The sequence below is a fragment of the Astatotilapia calliptera genome, chromosome 2 (genome assembly GCF_964374335.1).
Source record: "Astatotilapia calliptera chromosome 2, fAstCal68.1, whole genome shotgun sequence".
In the NCBI taxonomy this organism is placed as follows: domain Eukaryota; kingdom Metazoa; phylum Chordata; class Actinopteri; order Cichliformes; family Cichlidae; genus Astatotilapia; species Astatotilapia calliptera.
In genome coordinates this window covers 9,914,061-9,927,989 of record NC_137423.1, presented here as the reverse complement: position 1 = coordinate 9,927,989, position 13,929 = coordinate 9,914,061, and the positions used below count along the sequence as shown (strand labels likewise).

General features: G+C 41.2%; 1 pseudogene; it reads left to right on the top strand.

Annotated features, from left to right (window-relative positions):
* Window positions 1–7,890: 7,890 nt before the first annotated feature.
* Window positions 7,891–11,771, top strand: LOC145420634 (TBC1 domain family member 2A-like; annotated as a pseudogene).
* Window positions 11,772–13,929: the final 2,158 nt, after the last annotated feature.

Sequence of the window (13,929 nt, the reverse complement as noted above, 5' to 3'; positions counted from 1 at the left end):
TGGATTAATATGTGATAGCTTATTTATTTCATTGCATCTTTTGCTTTATACCTAAAAATGCGTGACATTTCTAAATGTAGTCACATCCCTATGAAACATGGTTGATTATCAGCTGTAGTCACAGCTGGTGATAAAGTAATTAAATGTCCAGCTATTCAAAAATAGGGCATTCTGCACAATGAGTACTTTTTGGTACTTGAAGTATATTTTGATGCTGATGCTTCAGGGCATTGTGCTGCATTGTCGAAGCTCTCTGGGCTTCCGGTTAGAACGACCTCACAGTGTTTTATTTTGATCTGGTGTAAAGTGCATTGTGCAGAAATGACAGCATGATAGTCACATGATAAAACTGACTTTTCTTTTCTTTTTTTTTAAATTTTACTGGGTGTGCATCTTGTTCAAATGTCTTTTTCAGCATTTGTACATAAATATTCTGTATATAAATATTTGATTTTCATTTATTTTACAGAGTCCTTTATTTTGTTTCACAAATATGACATTCATGTCAAATGACATCTGCAGACTTTATAATGACCAGCAGGGGGCAGTGTATTGCAGTCTATGAGAACATTTACTGAGACCTGTTTCATGCACTAGTTTCATGTCTCATTGAATCCAACATGATGTTGATTTTGTAAATTAAGGTCACATCTTCATCACATCTAATTTCAAAACACTGATCAATTTTTTTTAAAAATGAATTCCATACCAATTGCAGGAATAAAATAGGAATAAATAACAAACGAGAAATACATACAAAACAAGAGAAAGGCACACATGAGAGAACAGGTCACATGACAGCACAGCATTATCTACCCACAATTTGAACTAAATAACAGATAGCACAGGCAATGAAAACAAACGGAAATCAGAATAAATTTAAAAACTTTTATTGATGTTAACTTGAAGTGCTGAATTAGCCCTGTTGTCAGTTCAAATCACTTCAATCTATAGCGCACTTTAAGGTCTTTAGACCTTAAAAAGGAATACACTGCAAGGTAAGCTTGCAGCATCTTACTTTAAGGTCAACTGTGAAACTTTGTGGAAAGCCTGAGACAAGTTGATGAGTCAGTGAAGCGCACTTCCTTCTGATGACGGCTATACTGAGGTGAGTTTTTAAGCATATCCTGAACTTTATTCATTATTAGACTTCTGACACCTGGCAAATAAACTCTAATGCGATATGAGAACATAACAGCAAAAAGCCAGTAGCTGGTACATGAATGGATAAAAATTGGATCCCTCTTATATTACGTTGTTTTGAACCTAACCGCATCCACTGAATTAATGCAGTTTTCAGGACAGTAAAAACAGAGAACTCTGATATACACAATTTCTGATTGCTGATAGTGTTTCTTAATGCAAAATGGGCTTCCATTTAAAATGCAATTGCTTTATGTTCGATCTTTAGCGAAGAAGGGTCATTTTTGATTCTGTGGACAAGGGATGCAAATGGAATGTGAAGGCAACAGGTAGTAGGGTGAATTAGGGTTTCGTGTGGTCTTCAGTGCATGAATTTTATTGCCACTTTATTTCAACTTTTTATTAATGTACTCAAAAGAAAAACAAGAACCACAAAGGAGATTCTTGTGATTCTTGTTTGTGCTATCTGTTTGTGAAAGAAAGCACATTTTACCACATCATACTGTGTTTGCTGCCATTTATTTTACTCGTCCTGCCTGAGTGTCTGGGCTGCGTTTGTCTGTGCACCTTTGTTCTGGCCTTCTGCTGATGGGTTTCACATGCTGGGCTTTCCCTCTTGGTCCACACCCAGCAGCCTGCTGCTGACCACACACAGCCTACAAACTGATCCATCCATGCATCCATCCATGCATGCATGGCCTGGTTATTGTTGAGTTATCACCTCCAGCTCCTTGCTCATAACCAGGTAGATACTGGGCTGGGCCTGATCTCTGAGCTCAATAACAATGACAAAAATGCCAAACACTTTACTCTTCATGGTAAAAAATGTTTATAATACAGTAAAAACTGGATGTAGCCAAAATCAGTGTTTTATATACAGTGTAAGTGAACAACATTGCTACACTGCTGGTGTTTGATTGATAGAGGCTTTCTTTATAAGAACTATGATATCATTTCTTTTGCTGATTAACAGTTTTTATATAATTTTTATATCATATATAGCTTTCAAGAAGCCAAAGATCACTGGACGAAAAGACTACAGACCTGTGGCTCTGACATCTGGTCAGGAAGTCTTTTGAGCGCCTGGTTCTCTCCTATCTTAAGACCCTCACGGCCCCCCTCCTGGACCCCCTGCAGTTTGCATACAGAGCCAACAGGTCTGTAGACGATGCCATCAACATGGCCCTACACTTTGTCCTGCAGAATCTATGCTAGGATCCTGTTTGTGGACTTCAGCTCTACCTTCAACACCATCCTTTCAGACCTTCTTCAAGGATTGCTTTCCCAGATGAATGTGCCTGATCCCATCTGCCGGTGGATCACTGACTTCCTGACGGACAGGAAGCAACCAGTGAGGCTGGGGAAGAATGTCTTGGACTCCCGGACCATCAGCACCAGCTCCCCTCAGGGCTGTGTTCTTTCTTCTATGCCCTTCTCCCTGTACACCAACTGCCGCACCTCCAACCACCAGTCTGTCAAATTAATTAAGCTTGCAGATGACACCACCATTATTGGACTCCTCTCAGACGGGGATAAGTCTGCCTACAGGATGGAGGCTGAACATCTGGTGTCCTGATGCAGCCACAACAACCAAGTGCTGAATAAGTGTTATTTTCATTTACCACTGGCCCAAGTACATTTTTATTGGCTTGTGAACAAAGCTGTAGTTTTTGTATTTTTAAATATTAACGCAATTTAATTGAGACATTATTTATATTATTTCACTTTCAATGTGAAAAATGCTGTAAAAACGTTGAAAATAATGGTCACCCCTGTTCGCTGCAATGTAAAATAGTACAACTGCTGTCAGCCTTCATTAAGTTGCATCATTTAAACATTTTCATATTTTTATTCAACTTCTGCAGGATGCTTTGATGAAAGACTCCCTTTTCCCAAGTAGAGGCTTTACTAGAGGTCACAGGAACAGCGCTGCTGTTTTGGATGCGGAAAAATGTTGTCTTTCACTCTACCTGAGCTCAGTGTCTCAGTAAGGGCTCTGCCTCATTGTAGCTGACGCTGAAATGTTTGTGTGGGTTGCCATGACAACACCAGAAGTGCATCTGAGATCGTGTCCAAATTCATGGGCTGCATCCTCCTGAGGACTCGGTGTTCTGACAAAACGTCTTACTTTGGCAAAACGTCCTACCGTAAGTAGTTCATGCGTTCTCGGCGGCTCTAGTGACCCTCGAACTCTCGGCTAGCTATCGAGGTGGTGGATAACATACGTCTCCCCCACAAGAGCACGAATCTACAACTTTTCTACTACTGGTTTTACAAGGCGTACACGGTAAAAACATTATGCTGTTATTTGTTAAGCACTTGTGCATCTTGTGAAAAGAAATAAGTGGCTGAGATGGATGTCATATGTGCTATTGATATTATTTTACTCGTTTCTAGTTTTCACGGTGCTCCATGATTGTGAGAGGAATAAAAAAGAATTGTGGACATCAGTACGAAGCATGGATTCTTTTGACCAGAGTAGATACACTGGTCCCTTGAATATACTAATCTTTTTGAGGTGGGTGACTGTTCCTGTGTATTTACAGAAACAATGGTTGTGATAACCTCAGCTGTTTCAGAGGGTGACTGTTCGTTGCTTTGCGCACTTTTAAATCTGTACACAATGGTTTGTTCCCTTTATGTGTTCTGAGGTTTAAACAAAGATGTACTAGATGTATTATACCGGTCCCTCGAATCTACAAATCTTTTAGATGTGGATGACTGTTCATTTTCATCTGTGTTTACAGAAACACTGGGTGTTGGAACCTCAGTAGTTTCTTTTTGGCTGACAGACTCTGGAGCTGTACAAGAGGAATAAAGAGCTGCAATGCTTTTGTGAACCTGACCTGGGAAGGGAGAGAAATATATTTTTGTTTTGTTTTTGTTTGTCTTCTTGTTTTATTTGATTCCTTGTGGGATTTGGATCCAACAAGTAAAGTATGCATATTATGCACACACACAAACACACATGCAGCTATTACCATTTCATGTATTCTTGAATAAAGACATTGATCTGACACATTTAAAATGCAGCCAATTGTTTTTATTGTTATATTATTAAGAAAAAAGAAAAGGTGGGGTTGGGGGGATGTAAAGAAGAGCTTAAAGGAAAGGGCTAGAGGAGAGAAAACCCCAACAATTAGCAGGGCATTTTTTTACTTGGACAAATTGTTAATAAAGTTTCCATATCTGTAACAATGATGACAGTATAATTGTTTATAAACAATTATATTGACAATTATATGTGTCCAGTATGTTGGCTCATTTTCTTTTACTTTTTGCATTTGAAAATAAAAGTTGGGCTGATTTTGACACCATTACAAGAAGTGTTGTTAATGATTCTTTTTGAATTAAAATCAGGTTACCACAAATTGTTTTTGAATTTAATTTAATTTGAAATGATTGTCAGTGGGTAAACAATTCGTAATGCAAAGTCAGAAACATCGAGTTATTCTTGTACTGCATGCTTGCAATAAATAAGTTGTCCTAACAGTCAGTCAAAGGAGCTTGGAAAGAAAAGCGTCTGGACTTCTTTGAGTTGAAGTGACTGATATATATATTTTTTATCTGTTTGTTTTGTTGGTTTTTGTTTTTTGCCCTTTATCACCATTCCTCTTCCCTGCTGTTTTTCTTTCCCTCTTTCTTTCTCCCCTTTCTTTCCCCCAGTCATGTCTGTCCTATGTGTAGCAAGTGAAAATAAAATAAACAATAAAAACAAAGGTGAATCAAATAGACCAATACGGCAAGGCCGGGATGGTCCATTTGGTAAAGTAAATCCGTTAGTTATATTTAACATAATGTTAAATGGCAACATTCTGTTTACAATGTTACCATTTTACATTGTGTTAAATGGTAACATTCTGTTTACAATGTTACCATTTCACATTGTGTTAAATGGTAACATTCTGTTTACAATGTTACCATTTTACATTGTGTTAAATGGTAACATTCTGTTTACAATGTTACCATTTTACATTGTGTTAAATGGTAACATTCTGTTTACAATGTTACCATTTTACATTGTGTTAAATGGTAACATTATGTTTACAATGTTACCATTTTACATTATGTTAAATGGTAACATTCTGTTTACAATGTTACCATTTTACATTATGTTAAATGGTAACATTCTGTTTACAATGTTAACATTTACATTATGTTAAATTGTAACATTATGTTTACGATGTTACCATTTTACATTATGTTAAATTGTCAGTAGGCCTGGTACCGGAACCGGTACTGGACCCCCTTTTACTTTCAGCCATCAGAAGAGGGTACACTGTGGTCATAACAATACTCAGACTGTAGCATTTAAAGGTCCCAAAGTGTACCAGGAAAATATCCCCCGCACGATTACACCAGCAGCCTGAATTGTGAATGTGAGGGAGGATGGATCCATGCTTTCATGTTGTTCACTCCAGGCTGATATAAAAATGATATAACTAATACTACTTCTACTAATAATGACAATAACAACATAATAATAATAATGTCAAAAATACCAGTAATAATAATAACAATAACAACATAAACAACAACATTACTACTAATAATAATAAAGATAAACAAATGTATTAAAAAATTAATAATGATAATAATAATAATAATAAAACTGATCATAACAGTAACAATATCAATCATAACAACAACAGTACTAACAACAATAATAACAATAACAATGAAGGTGTTGCTGCAGATCTGAGTCCCGACTCTGCTGCCTTTCTAGTGCGGCAAAGAAAGTAAGAAATAGAAAAAGAAAAACACAAATAAACTGAGTGTGAGGGTTTTTCTACAAGTTACACTGAATATTTGCACAGACATGCTGACTGTTTGCTGGGAGACGTCACCTGTCTTTTATAGAATAGCAGGTAAGCTGTTCTCTGCCGCTGCTCACACACAGACTCACACGTGGTCTGGCAGACCAACTCGTCATCGTACGTGAGCCGGCTGTCTGTGACGTCGTCTCTTCCGCTCATCTGGTGAACGCCGTCACAGACGTAATGTCCTGAGAGGAGAAGGCGCACTTATTAACGTCTCATAAACTTTCAAAGTTGACCTGCATTCAGCACATGTGTCTGAAAGCACCCACTCACCGCTGTAAGCTGCGGAGCCCAAACGACTGATCACGCTGACCAACAAATAGCGAGCAGTTTCCTGGGAGAGGGCAGCGGCACCACCCGTTAGCTTAGAAATGGGCTCCATCCATACTTGAAATGAACGGTGTGCCTTTTCCCTTACCTCTTCAGTAAAGGCTGTGTCCTGGCTGATCACCAGCTGCTGTGTCAGAACAATGGGGCTGTTCTTCTTCTCCACGGTGAACGATGGAGTGAACGTAAACCACTTCAGCTGGAGGATCAGCACACTGAAAGAGATGAGACAAAGAGGAGAGGCTCAAAGGAAGACGCAAGGAGGACATGACATGAACAAAACTGACACCGACTGAACTGTGGTGGTTTGAGGCCTTTGGGGACCGATTTGAGGTTACTCACTTTGGCAGGTTCAAGAACAACAGCTCCTCTTTGATCTTCTTAGCTCCGCACTGGCATTCGTAGTCCAACAGGCCGCCCTGCAGCAGGGAGCAGGAGGAACAGGTGCATTAGAGTTAAACTCTTTTACAGATGAATTCACATATTCGTGGGAGCAAGCCTGTTCACAGAATAGAGTCTAAACGAGCTCTTACTTTCAGACTCCAGCCCCGCCCTTCAGCAGCATCCTGCTGGCTGGCACAACCTTGCCATTGGCTGCTGCCAGGGACTCAACAGGTTAGAACAAAAATATAAATATTATATCTGAGTTCTTATGTGGACCCGCCTTCCAGGCAGAACCTCACCTTCCATGAATGTCCACAGGTTAGCGGCCCTCGCTCTGCTGGTCCTCCAAAGTAAGAAAAAATGAGGAAAAAATAAGGAGCAGACCAAGCAAAAGAGGGTATTTAAAGAGACAGTGCTCTTAAGGTGCATTTTTGGCGAGTTTTATTATCTAAATGTCATTGTGTCACTTTCTTATGAGGCTTCAGTGAACTGAAAAAGCTTCTGGGATGAGAGGCGAAACGTCTTCAAAAAAGTTAAAGAAGTCCGGTTGCTTTTTTCCCCCAAGCTCCTTAGAGTTCTCTGAAAATGGTCAGGTAGAAGGACTGGACTGAAAATGAGTAAAAAAGCAGCCAAAGCCCAAGGAAGTTGAAAGACTGGAAACTATTGCTGAGGTCATGTCAGTGTAAAAAGTTACCTACAAGTCTGGCACCTTGGAAGCAAAACATAAAGAAATAAGGTGTAAGGCCAAAGGTTTGGTCCTGCAGCCAACCGGACCATGAAATATAGAGCACAGGTGAACAAAGTGAGGCAGCAGTTTGCTGATTTCCACCTTGTGCCTTTCATGTTGATCAGCTTAGTAGTTTGCCAGCTTTCTAGCTGTTAAAGACTTTTGGCGAGAGGTTATTCATATTTGAACTCTAATTGAACCCCTCTTTTTTTACTGTTTTTTTGTTTGTTTGTTTTTGGGGGTTTTTGTTGTCTTAGATGGCCTGACTCAGCAGGTGGGGGCAGTTTCTGAGTTTACCTTCGTTCAAACAGTGCAGAAATGGTTTCGCTATGCTCCAGACCGGATGGGTGGTGCAGGACGCCCGATATCCAGCCCCATCATGGAGTAAACTAAAAACAGTAAATAATACATTTAACAAACAAGCAAGCTCTAAATTTAAGCGGAGAGACTGCAGACATAGCCGCACCATTCCAGGGATTTTTGGTTAGCATGAGGGGTCTAGCCAGGACCCTTACTGGATACTGGGTGGGAATCGAACGTGCGACTCCAAAGATGTGTAGTATTACCACTACACTATCCAGCTGCCGCTACACTATCCAACAAAAAAAGTTTTTAGAAAATTTGATAAAGTCTGATGCTTAATATTGTAGGGATATTAATCTCCCTATGATATTAATACGGATTAATAACACAGAGAAGTCATACTTCTGTTATGACAGAATTAATTGGGTAAATTATATTTACAATTGTAACATTGTAAACTTAATGTTACGATTTTACATTATGTTGCAATTTAACATAATGTGAAATTGTAACATTGTAAACATAATGTTACAATTTTACAATTGTAACATCCATCCAGCCATCCATCTTCATCCGCTTTATCCGAGGTCGCGGGGGCAGCAGCAAAGAGGCCCAGACCTCCCTCTCCCCAGCCACCTCCTCCAGCTTATCCGGGGGAACACCGAGGCGTTCCCAGGCCAGCCGAGAGATATAATCTCTCCAGCGTGTCCTGGGTCTGCCCCGGGGCCTCCTCCCGGTGGGACATGCCTGGAACACCTCACCCAGGAGGCGCCCAGGGGGCATCCTTGTCAGATGCCCGAACCACCTCAGCTGGCTCCTTTCGATGTGGAGCAGCAGCTGCTCTACTCTGAGCCCCTCCCGGACGGCCGAACTTCTCACCCTATCTCTAAGGGAGAGGCCAGCCACCCTTCGGAGGAAGCTCATTTCTGCCGCTTGTATACGCGATCTCGTTCTTTCGGTCACTACCCACAGCTCATGGCCATAGGTGAGGGTAGGGATTGTAACATTGTAAACATAATACAATTTTACATTATGTTACTGTCAGAGTCGGACGGTGCCCCGACCGGTCGACCTGTGTGTGTGTGTGTTTTTTTGTTCTCCTCTCTCGCTCCGCTTTTTCTCCGCTGCGATTGTTACGCGGTCGCGTAGCAACGGGAGACCTCCGACCCGTAAGTGCTGCCGCTCTGAGCTGCCTACTAAGCCTGGACGCGATCGAGACGGAGAGACGGAAGGGGACACTTCACTGATTCTAGGGAGTTTTGTGGACACACGAGGGGAGACGGGGAGAGGAGCACTGAAGGGACTTGCACTGTGGATAACTGTGGATTGATTTTGGCTTCACTGTAAATAAAGACACTGTTCAACTTAAACGAGAGGTCCGCGTCTAGGTTCGCTAACTCACCACCCTTAACAGCTACAATTTAACATCATGTAAAATTGTAACATCATGTTACAATTTGTAAATTGTAACATTGTAAACATAATGTTACAATTTTATATGATGTTAAACTGTAACATAAAGTAAAATTGTAACATTATGTTTACGATGTTACAATTTTACATTATGTTAAATTGTTACATAATGTAAAATTGTAACATTATGTTTACAATGTTACAATTTGTAAATTGTAACATTGTAAACATAATGTTACAATTTTACTTTATGTTAAACTGTAACATAATGTAAAATTGTAACATTATGTTTACAATGTTACAATTTTACATTATGTTACATTGTAACATAATGCTTAACAGATAATGGTTATCCTCTTTTTATATCATACATCATTGTCTCTGTAGGAGGGTCTGGAGCACTCCCTGCTGAGCCGCTGGGTTCAGTACCTTGCAGGCAGGTCCGACGATGACTTCATCATCTCACCTGAGCTCAAAATTCTGGTGCGTGAAGGCGTCCCTCGGGAGTATCGGCAGAGAGTGTGGCGCTGTTTGGTCCGAGCCAGAACTTTGACAAGCCAAGAGTGCCACACGCAACGCTATCAGCAGGTACAGCTGTAGAGAGAGAGAGTGCTTTATCCGCACCTGAGCACAGGTGGCTCCTCCTTCTTCCTGTTGGGAATGCTGGCGAGCACTCAGTAATCCTGTTCTGTTTCCAGCTGTGTGAGAAGAGTCGGACAGCTCCTAATCCTGCCTCCAGGCAGGTCCAGCTGGACCTTCACCGAACCCTGACGACCAATCAGCACTTCTCCTCGCCGTCCAGCCCCGCCCTCCAGCCCCGCCCTCCAGCAGCTCCGCCGCATCCTTCTGGCCTTCTCCGGGCATAACCCTGCCATTGGCTACTGCCAGGTACTCAACAGGTCAGAACAAAAGTATAAATTTTATATCTGAGTTCTTATGTGGACCCGCCTTCCAGGCAGAACCTCACCTTCCATCAATGTCCACAGGTTAGCGGCCCTCGCTCTGCTGGTCCTCCAAAGTGACGAAGACGCCTTCTGGTGTCTGGTGGCAGTGGTGGAAGCCATCATGCCTCAGGACTACTACACCAAGAATCTGGTGGCCTCTCAGGTCAGCAGACACACTCACCTGCTTGCCTGCTGTGATCTGTTTTAGTGATCAGTGAGGCTGATCTCTGTGAGTCTTTGTGCTCAGGCGGACCAGCGCGTGCTGAAGGACTTCATGGCGGAGAAGCTTCCTCGCCTGGCATCTCACTTTGAGGATCACAACATTGACGTCTCTCTGGTCACCTTCAACTGGTTCCTGGTGGTTTTTGTGGAGAGTCTGCCCAGCGACATCCTGATGCCTCTGTGGGACGCCTTCCTGTATGAGGGTACCAAGGTACCATACACCCGAACACACCATGACAGAAATGCAGACAACACTTGAATGCACCACAGTAGTGTCCATGGAAACAAAAATGATTTTGTTTTCACCTTTAGATGTCTTTATTTACATTTTAGGAGTAATAAGACATTGTTTACTAAGCATGGGGAACTGTCATGTGACATGAAATAGGAGTGGGAAAGCAGATCATTCTAGTAACAACCTCACAGTCTACCACAAGCAGCGTAAATCCAGACGATGAGCGGGACAATGGCTTTGGGCTTGTTTCTGCAATGTGACAAATGCAGCGCAGCTTTTACATCGTTTGTCTCAGGAAATAAAATCACAGTTCAGACACAGAAATATATACCACACAGGGATAAATGCTGACAACAGCTTCAGCCACGTAGATCCAACCCAAAAGTTTAATTTAAACTTAAAGCTCAACTACCAAGTAAGTTAATATTATCTGGCAACTGAGGAACCAAGTGGCTTATTGGAAATCGATCAGAGCTGTAATGAGTAAAGGGCCCAACTGCACCACAACTGAAAGAGTAATTTTATGACTCACCTCCTCAAAGTTTCCAATTAATTGTGTGGCGTGAGTGTCCTGTTATGAAATGCGTGTCTGTGCTGCAGGTGATCTTCAGATACACTCTGGCTCTGTTCAAATACAAAGAGGACGACATCCTGAAGATTCACGACAGCGTGGAGATCTACCAGTACCTACGCTTCTTCACAAAGACCGTCTCCAATGCCAGGTACGCACTCGCCTCCACCCGCCTTAATCTACGAGCTGTTACACTCTCAGAAGTGTAGCGGATGTAGCTGTTGAATCTTTGAGCTTCAAACCCTTTTTACTGAAATTTTGTGAGAAGTTTAAATTTCCCTGATCACAGTAACAACGATTTAAAGATTTTTAAGTATCTGCAGCTCTCGGATACATGTGGTCCAGTCAGTCCAGTATTTCCTGCTCAAACTGCAGTACCTGAAGTATCAAGCAGCATAAAACAGAAACACTCAAGCTGATCAGTTTCCAGTTCCTCTGTGTTGGTGATCGAGTCCTTTCCACCTGCGTGTGTCCATGCAGGAAGCTGACCAGCATCGCCTTCAACGACATGAACCCATTCCCCAGCCGGCTGCTGAGGAACCGGCGAGTGCTCCACCTGGAGCGCCTGCAGGCAGAGCTGCGTGAGCTGGAGGAGCAGCACAAGGAGTTCATCACCGAGAGCGTCGTACGGAAAGACAAAGAGCTCGACGTCATGGTGAGCGAGGATGACGAGGACCTCTGATCACACGGGACGCTTCAGCTGCTCACTTCGAGACGACGATGAGTTTTCCATGAGTTCAAGAGAATTTTACTAAACCGGCTGTTAACTGGTTTCCTTCACACCAAACACAGGATTGTGTCAGGTTCACCATCTCTACTAACACTACAAGGAAACAGACGCATACAGATTTAACTGCATCACATCTCTGAAACAAGCTTGCAGTAAACAAATGTGTACTGTGTTCACGTGTGTAATAAGTCAGGCTGCAGAAATGTGCAGATGTATTTCAGTGAATTCATTTGGATTAATATGTGATAGCTTATTTATTTCATTGCATCTTTTGCTTTATACCTAAAAATGCGTGACATTTCTAAATGTAGTCACATCCCTATGAAACATGGTTGATTATCAGCTGTAGTCACAGCTGGTGATAAAGTAATTAAATGTCCAGCTATTCAAAAATAGGGCATTCTGCACAATGAGTACTTTTTGGTACTTGAAGTATATTTTGATGCTGATGCTTCAGGGCATTGTGCTGCATTGTCGAAGCTCTCTGGGCTTCCGGTTAGAACGACCTCACAGTGTTTTATTTTGATCTGGTGTAAAGTGCATTGTGCAGAAATGACAGCATGATAGTCACATGATAAAACTGACTTTTCTTTTCTTTTTTTTTAAATTTTACTGGGTGTGCATCTTGTTCAAATGTCTTTTTCAGCATTTGTACATAAATATTCTGTATATAAATATTTGATTTTCATTTATTTTACAGAGTCCTTTATTTTGTTTCACAAATATGACATTCATGTCAAATGACATCTGCAGACTTTATAATGACCAGCAGGGGGCAGTGTATTGCAGTCTATGAGAACATTTACTGAGACCTGTTTCATGCACTAGTTTCATGTCTCATTGAATCCAACATGATGTTGATTTTGTAAATTAAGGTCACATCTTCATCACATCTAATTTCAAAACACTGATCAATTTTTTTTAAAAATGAATTCCATACCAATTGCAGGAATAAAATAGGAATAAATAACAAACGAGAAATACATACAAAACAAGAGAAAGGCACACATGAGAGAACAGGTCACATGACAGCACAGCATTATCTACCCACAATTTGAACTAAATAACAGATAGCACAGGCAATGAAAACAAACGGAAATCAGAATAAATTTAAAAACTTTTATTGATGTTAACTTGAAGTGCTGAATTAGCCCTGTTGTCAGTTCAAATCACTTCAATCTATAGCGCACTTTAAGGTCTTTAGACCTTAAAAAGGAATACACTGCAAGGTAAGCTTGCAGCATCTTACTTTAAGGTCAACTGTGAAACTTTGTGGAAAGCCTGAGACAAGTTGATGAGTCAGTGAAGCGCACTTCCTTCTGATGACGGCTATACTGAGGTGAGTTTTTAAGCATATCCTGAACTTTATTCATTATTAGACTTCTGACACCTGGCAAATAAACTCTAATGCGATATGAGAACATAACAGCAAAAAGCCAGTAGCTGGTACATGAATGGATAAAAATTGGATCCCTCTTATATTACGTTGTTTTGAACCTAACCGCATCCACTGAATTAATGCAGTTTTCAGGACAGTAAAAACAGAGAACTCTGATATACACAATTTCTGATTGCTGATAGTGTTTCTTAATGCAAAATGGGCTTCCATTTAAAATGCAATTGCTTTATGTTCGATCTTTAGCGAAGAAGGGTCATTTTTGATTCTGTGGACAAGGGATGCAAATGGAATGTGAAGGCAACAGGTAGTAGGGTGAATTAGGGTTTCGTGTGGTCTTCAGTGCATGAATTTTATTGCCACTTTATTTCAACTTTTTATTAATGTACTCAAAAGAAAAACAAGAACCACAAAGGAGATTCTTGTGATTCTTGTTTGTGCTATCTGTTTGTGAAAGAAAGCACATTTTACCACATCATACTGTGTTTGCTGCCATTTATTTTACTCGTCCTGCCTGAGTGTCTGGGCTGCGTTTGTCTGTGCACCTTTGTTCTGGCCTTCTGCTGATGGGTTTCACATGCTGGGCTTTCCCTCTTGGTCCACACCCAGCAGCCTGCTGCTGACCACACACAGCCTACAAACTGATCCATCCATGCATCCATCCATGCATGCATGGCCTGGTTATTGTTGAGTTATCACCTCCAGCTCCTTGCT